We start from the raw sequence: 6638 nt of genomic DNA, 5'->3' as shown, positions 1-6638 counted from the left end.
AAGGTGAAAACTTATTTAACTTATTTAAATAAAATAATAAAATATAGAAAATTTTTAAAAATATTTTAACCTACACAAATTATATTCGAACATGAGATAAGATTAGAGATTATAATAAAAAATTTGATCATCCCAACAAACAATTTTACGTATGGCATGACGTTAATGATCTACATGACATATGTATGTATATGTTGTGTATATATATAGTACATATACATATATAAACATTATTAATTGAAAAATAAATTGAGTTTTATAATCAATAATAAAATAGGTGTAGACAATAATGAAGGACATACATAGATATCAACTTTATAAAAATAGTACGTGGTATAAAGTTGATTTATTAGTGAGATTTATTCTTATAAAGAATTATTTGAAAAAAAAATGATGTGATAACGTACCGATAATGATTTTATTCTGCTAAATAATTATAGATTTTCATTTTCATATAATTGATTGATTTGGAAGTTTAGCAAATAGCTAATATTTGACTTTGGGAGGTTTGTTGTTTAGTGTAAACTTCTATCACACTTTACAATACCACAAAATTAACCATTATTGTAATATAGTAGTGATATGATGATATTGTGAATTTTGATGTTGATATCAAATAAAGGATTTGATTTGTAATGGAAAATTAATATTCAATTATTAGATAAATCGATTAACTTATCAAAAATATTTAACTAAACCCAATTGATTTCTTGTCAAAATCGAATAAATCGAATCGAAATTTTTCTAGTTCGGTTCGATTTTTCATTTTTTTAACCTTTTAAGAGTTATTTATTTATAAAAGAAAAAAGTTACCATTAAATAAGATTTAAAATTTTATTTTGTTGAGGCATTTTTTAAAGAGTGCTTACACTAGTGTCTAAACGAGTACCAACCGGTAGTAACAACAGTGACCACTTAGAAAAACTGCTATGTTTGTGTTGACAAATTTTGGTAATAAAGTTGTTTGGGCTATGATTTCTTTAGTTGATTGGGATATCGGTTCATTCTGGATATCCAAACTATACTGAGTAAATTATCTTGGAGATCTGTTTGGTTAGCAATTATCATCCCTTGGTTCATGAATCGAATCGAATTGGGCCATAGAAACATATCTGGATGATTTAAGCCTTATCAAATGTTGTTTAGAAGATATCATTTGTGCAAGTAGGGGTGAGCAAAATTTGATTCGACTCGATTTTTTTTAATTTCTAATTATTCAAATCGAATTAATCGAGTTAATCGGATCAACATGATTTTTTTTCTAATTTTGAGTTCAAATTCGGTTGAATTTTCGAATTTGAATAACTCAAATAATTTGAATAAACCAAATATTAAACCCTTTTACTTCCCTTTTCCCTCAACACCCCTCAAATCCTTTTACTTTTTCCCTAAAAAATTTACTTCCCCCAAATCCCCAAAAACTTTTTTTCTTTTTGATTTCCCTCAAAAGTTTTACTTCCCCCAAACCCCTAAAAATTTTTCCTTTTACTTTCTCCCTAAAACTTTTACTTCCCCAAACTCCCAAATTTTTTTTCCTTTTGCTTTCTCCCAAAACTTTTACTTCCTCCGAACCCCAAAAACTTTTTTTTCAAATTTATGTCTACTATTTATATTATTAAATTAAATTTCACATTGTGTACTATTTATATTATTGAATTGTTTAATCATGTTGACATCTGTGAAACAGGTTCAACAAAAGGTAAGTTAATATGCAATTTTTTCAAAAGTTCAAGAAATTTACCTTATATGTTTTTTATGCATTCTTTATTCAATGCTGCTTATGGAATTCGTGGTTTATATTCTCTAACCACCGACTTATGCTCTTTCTTACTTTCTTCAACCCCATCATTTTTCTTAATAACTTCTAGACTCAACTTCTTTTCAGGCTCGACTAACCTTTCCACACTTCAAATAATGATTGTGTGGACTTGCTCCTTTAGGTTAGTTTCAATGTTACTAGGTAAGCTACCTTGCTGTCTTTCTAAAACCAATTTAGTGAGCTGTCCAATCTGATTTTCAAGCCCTTGAATCGATGCTTGTTAATTTTTCAGGGCTATCTCAGTGTTTTGAAATCGAGTTTTAGACACCGAAATAAATTTAACTAACATCTCCTCAAGGTTCAATTTCTTTTCTTACTGATAAGATTGCTGAAAACCCGAAGGTGGTTGTGACCTTTGATTACCTTGTCCACCCCAAGAGAACTTTGGATGATTCTTCCATCTTGGATTATAATTATTACTATAAAAGTTGTTCTGAGGTCTAGAATTGTTACCCATAAAGTTGACTTGCTCATGCTCCATGTTAGAACCGAAGGGTAAACATTTCAGATTGATCATCCCCGCTCCAGTCGCATTACATTTCATTATAGGATTCACCTATTTAGCCAAACTTAAACCATCAATTTTCTTACCAAGAGCTTCAACCTGACTCACTAACATAGAAACTGCATCAATATAAAAAACTCCACCTGCCATGGCAGGTTTTACTCTCGTAACTTGCCATTAAAAATTGTTTAATGTCATCTCCTCAATAAAATCTTGGGCTACCTTACGTGTTTTGTTATTCAATGTTCCGCCAGCTGTTGCATCAATCATCTGTCTAGTCGAGGGGTTCAAACCATTGTAAAAAGTTTGAACTTGGAGCCATAAAAGTAGTCCATGGTGAGAACACCTTCTCACCAAATCCTTAAATCTCTCCCATGTATCATAAAGAGTCTCAATATCAATTTGAACAAAAGAAGAGATATCATTCCTGAACTTAGTTGTTTTAGTTGGTGAAAATTATTTCAACAAAAACTTCTCAGTCATCTGAGCTTAAGTAGTGATGGAACCTTATGGAAGTAAATTCAACTACTGTTTTGCTTTGCTCCTCAAAGAGGTTGGGAGCAACCGTAAGCGTATGACATCATTAGTAACACCATTAATCTTAAACGTATCACAAATATCTAGAAAGTCAGCCAAATGAGCATTCAGATCTTCATCTTGAAACTCATCAAACTGAACATATTGTTGAATCATTTGAATTGTGTTCGACTTAATCTCAAAATTGATTACAGCAATAGTCGGTCTGACGATACTTGATTCAGCCCCAATCAAAGTGAGCTTAGCATAATCATACATAGTTCGAGGAGCAGGAGCTGCTATTATTTGATTATTTTCCATCTCCACAGTAATATCCTTTTCCTCTTGATCATCTATTAAAATCTGTTGACTTTGCATTGCTTCTCTAACTTCTCTCCAATTTCTACGAGCAGTTTTCTTGATCTCACTATCATAAACTAACGGTTCCAACATGTTTCCTCTAGTCATAAGCCAAAAGAATCTATTAGAATCAAAGAAACGAAAAATTAGAATGTAAAAATTAAATTAAAAAATATTAAAATAAAAATAGATAAATTAATAGAAATAAAATTTTCCTAATTTTTTAGTCCCCGACAACAACGCCAAAAACTTGATATCCACGAAACCAACTAAAAATCTAACTAAGGCAAATGCAGATATCAGTTAATAGTATAGTTACGGTGAACACAAATATCATTCCCACAAAGACTAAAAGTACTAGTAATTACCGTATTTTTATTATTTAACCAATAGATTCGAGCGATTGATTGAAAGCTGAAATTAACTAAATTAATTAACTAACGAACATGACAAAGAACAAAACAGAAAAATAATCGATTAATAACCAAGAAGCAAAAAATTACCCAGGAAAGAATTCCTTTTGCTCCCAAATACTCTTCTAAGTATAAGAACATGAATTTAAATGATTAGGAGCATAAAATTCACCATTAACATCGAATAATCACCCAAACAGAATTAAGAATGAGATTAAAATATGTTACTTTTAGCACCTATCAATACCATACATAGGTCATATACCCAATATATAAGCTTTCAAATTTGATGCCAATTGAGCTCAAGCTTCCACTATATTAAAATATATGAGTTGCATACACATAGTTAGTTACTTAAGATTAAGGTAAGTCACACAATGAATGTCACAAGTGAATAAATCGATAAACAAATTCAAGATGAATTCAACTTAGGTCCTTCCAATGCATTATCAATCTAGACAATCACATCTATGTCTCTAGCTTATTGGGAGTCATCCATTCCGATACTCAAGACAATGTATCTCCCTAACTGGGCTTAATAAACAACATAATAGTCCTTTGCATCAATTTGCTTTATTCTAATTCTTCAGGCTATGGACCATTTGGATTTCCTACTAATATAAGTTGTCTTCTGTATCACGATTTGACCACATGATGCAACTTGATAGTAGTTAACGTTAGGTAATCAGGAACCAAATATTTACTTATACATTTTACTTTTCATGCAAAAATCATTGAGAACAAATATATAAAAGATAATAATTTTAACAATAGAATTTTATTAATCAATCTATTCTAAAATTACAAACATTAATGACGAAACAACTACACTAAATGCACCAGATCCTAACATATTACCTCATTTAGACTATTTAATGGTTTAGTTTTTTGGGTTTTGTCATTTTCTCCTTAACCCTTTTTCATTTCAACCTAACGCCTCTAGCACTGCCATTTTTGGCCTTTTTTTTATAAAAAAAATAGAATCCCGAAATAAAATGATTATGTGGCATGCTCGATTATATTTTTGTTTAGGAGAAAATAATACAGTGGCCATTTTGAGCAAATTAATTAACGTTAGTGACTAAATTGATAAAATTCTTTTGAAGTGACTAAAATAGAAAGGAGTATATTTTAAGGTGACTAACAAAATAATTTACCTTAATTAATTATAGATTAACTACTTAATGATATTTATGATTTAACTCTTAATATTTAGATTTACCCGCCAAAGATTAATTCAACTGATAAAAAGAAACAAATTAAACCCAAATAGAAGCATAGAATATTTACCCTATTTAACACATGAGCTAAATGACAATTTTCATCATATATTTCACAAAAAGATAACTGTTGTACTCTTTAAATTCCATGTGATGGCTTGATGATTATGATATTTATCACTCTAAGTGTGATCTAAATTCGTATTTATTGTTAAAAAAAATATTGTACTCTTTATACTTTTAATCAGCAAATGAGCATATGCAAGAAAAGCATCCTTCCAAGCACTTTGCCAGCTACCTAATAAAGTGTCGAGATTTTAAGGCCTCTATCAAATTATTTGAAAAGAAAAAAGAAAATTCAATCAATCAATTTTTTTTTTGTGTGTGTGTTACATAAAATCAATCTATTCTTTAACATACTTATGATCTTGACCGGGAAAGGAATATCATAAATAGCAACCACTTTGGAAATCACAAATATCTCCACTTAGTTTTTATTTAAGGGAGTTAGTATGAGAAAGCATAAATGATAATTTTGATTTTTGATATTTATTTATTTTTGTCAATTTTATTTATTTTAAATTAAATTTAGTTTTCAATCTTTTATAAATAGTTAAATTTGACAATTAATTTTTTAAAAAAGAGTCAATCTGTTATTTTTTAACGGAATATTGGCTAAAATGTTAGATTTTTAAACATGACAATCCGCATGTTAATCCATGTGTGCTCCATATTCATTTTGTGTATTTTTTTGAAATATTTTTATGATTATTAAAGTATTATTGATGTGGCATACAGACAAATAGTGTCGTATCAACATGAAGCACACATAGACTGCCACAACAACATTGTTAAAAAATTAATGTTTTAATCGGCATGCCCGTTAAAAAAACAATTTAACTACTTTTTGAAAGGTTAATAATCAAATTTAACTCTAGAATAAGGGCTAAATTGAGATTAATGACTAAATTTATCATCATGTCATATGAAAATAAAAATAAAACTCGTAGCCATTAACGCTTATAGGTAGGACTAGATTGAATTTTGGTCTGAAAATTTTGAAACTTCTTTACTCAAGTATGGTTCAAATTGGGTAAACTCGGAATCACTTTTTTATACATTAATAAAATGTTTAAAAATATTTTTATACTAATAATTTTATATTTTTAAAATTTAAGTTTCAATAAAAATATTTTTAATTTTAAATAATATTTTTGGTCGGACTAGTTTGCCTCTAGAAAAAAATATATCCAAGTTAATATAAGTATTTTCTTTTTCTTTTTCAAGTTTTTTTTTCCACATATTTGAAAAATGATAACATTGTACAGCAAAGCTGCTCCCATGGTGGTACAGATTTATGAACAAATATCCTCAATTGGAGAAGTTGATTAGGCTTATTGCTTTTATGACACCATCTGCACTTTGTTTGTTTAAAAGAATTAGAGGTCTTTGAAGTAATGATAATAAATGTCGAAAAAATTATTATGTGACAAATGTAAAATTATATTAGTTGTTTTTTAAAAAAATAGTTTAACAAATTATCCATTCAATGTAGTCATATAACTGTACTTGTTATATATGTAAAATTTATAATCAATTCGATTTTTCTATCATGTTTGCCAATAAAATTATTTTCTATCAATATAAATTAAACATTTGAAAGTTTTTTAAACTGATTAAATAGTTACTCAAAATTTGAAATATACAATGTACGTAAATAAAAATGAAATGTGCCAGTTCGATTGTTGAAATCTTAATTATTCAAAAGATTGTAAGTGTACAAAACTACTTAAGTTTTAGGGTAA

At 28.5% G+C, this 6638-nt stretch overlaps 1 non-coding gene across 1 annotated transcript; it reads left to right on the top strand.

Annotated features, from left to right (window-relative positions):
* The first annotated feature begins 2652 nt into the window (after nucleotides 1–2652).
* On the top strand, nucleotides 2653–2759 carry LOC121219674 (small nucleolar RNA R71). The gene has a single exon (XR_005916564.1). It is a non-coding gene; the product is annotated as a small nucleolar RNA R71 (small nucleolar RNA).
* The last annotated feature ends 3879 nt before the right edge of the window (nucleotides 2760–6638 follow it).

Source organism: Gossypium hirsutum, chromosome D07, assembly GCF_007990345.1.
Source record: "Gossypium hirsutum isolate 1008001.06 chromosome D07, Gossypium_hirsutum_v2.1, whole genome shotgun sequence".
NCBI lineage: Eukaryota > Viridiplantae > Streptophyta > Magnoliopsida > Malvales > Malvaceae > Gossypium > Gossypium hirsutum.
The sequence above is the reverse complement of the archived record's forward strand: the minus strand, read 5'-3'. Positions and strand labels throughout refer to the sequence as shown.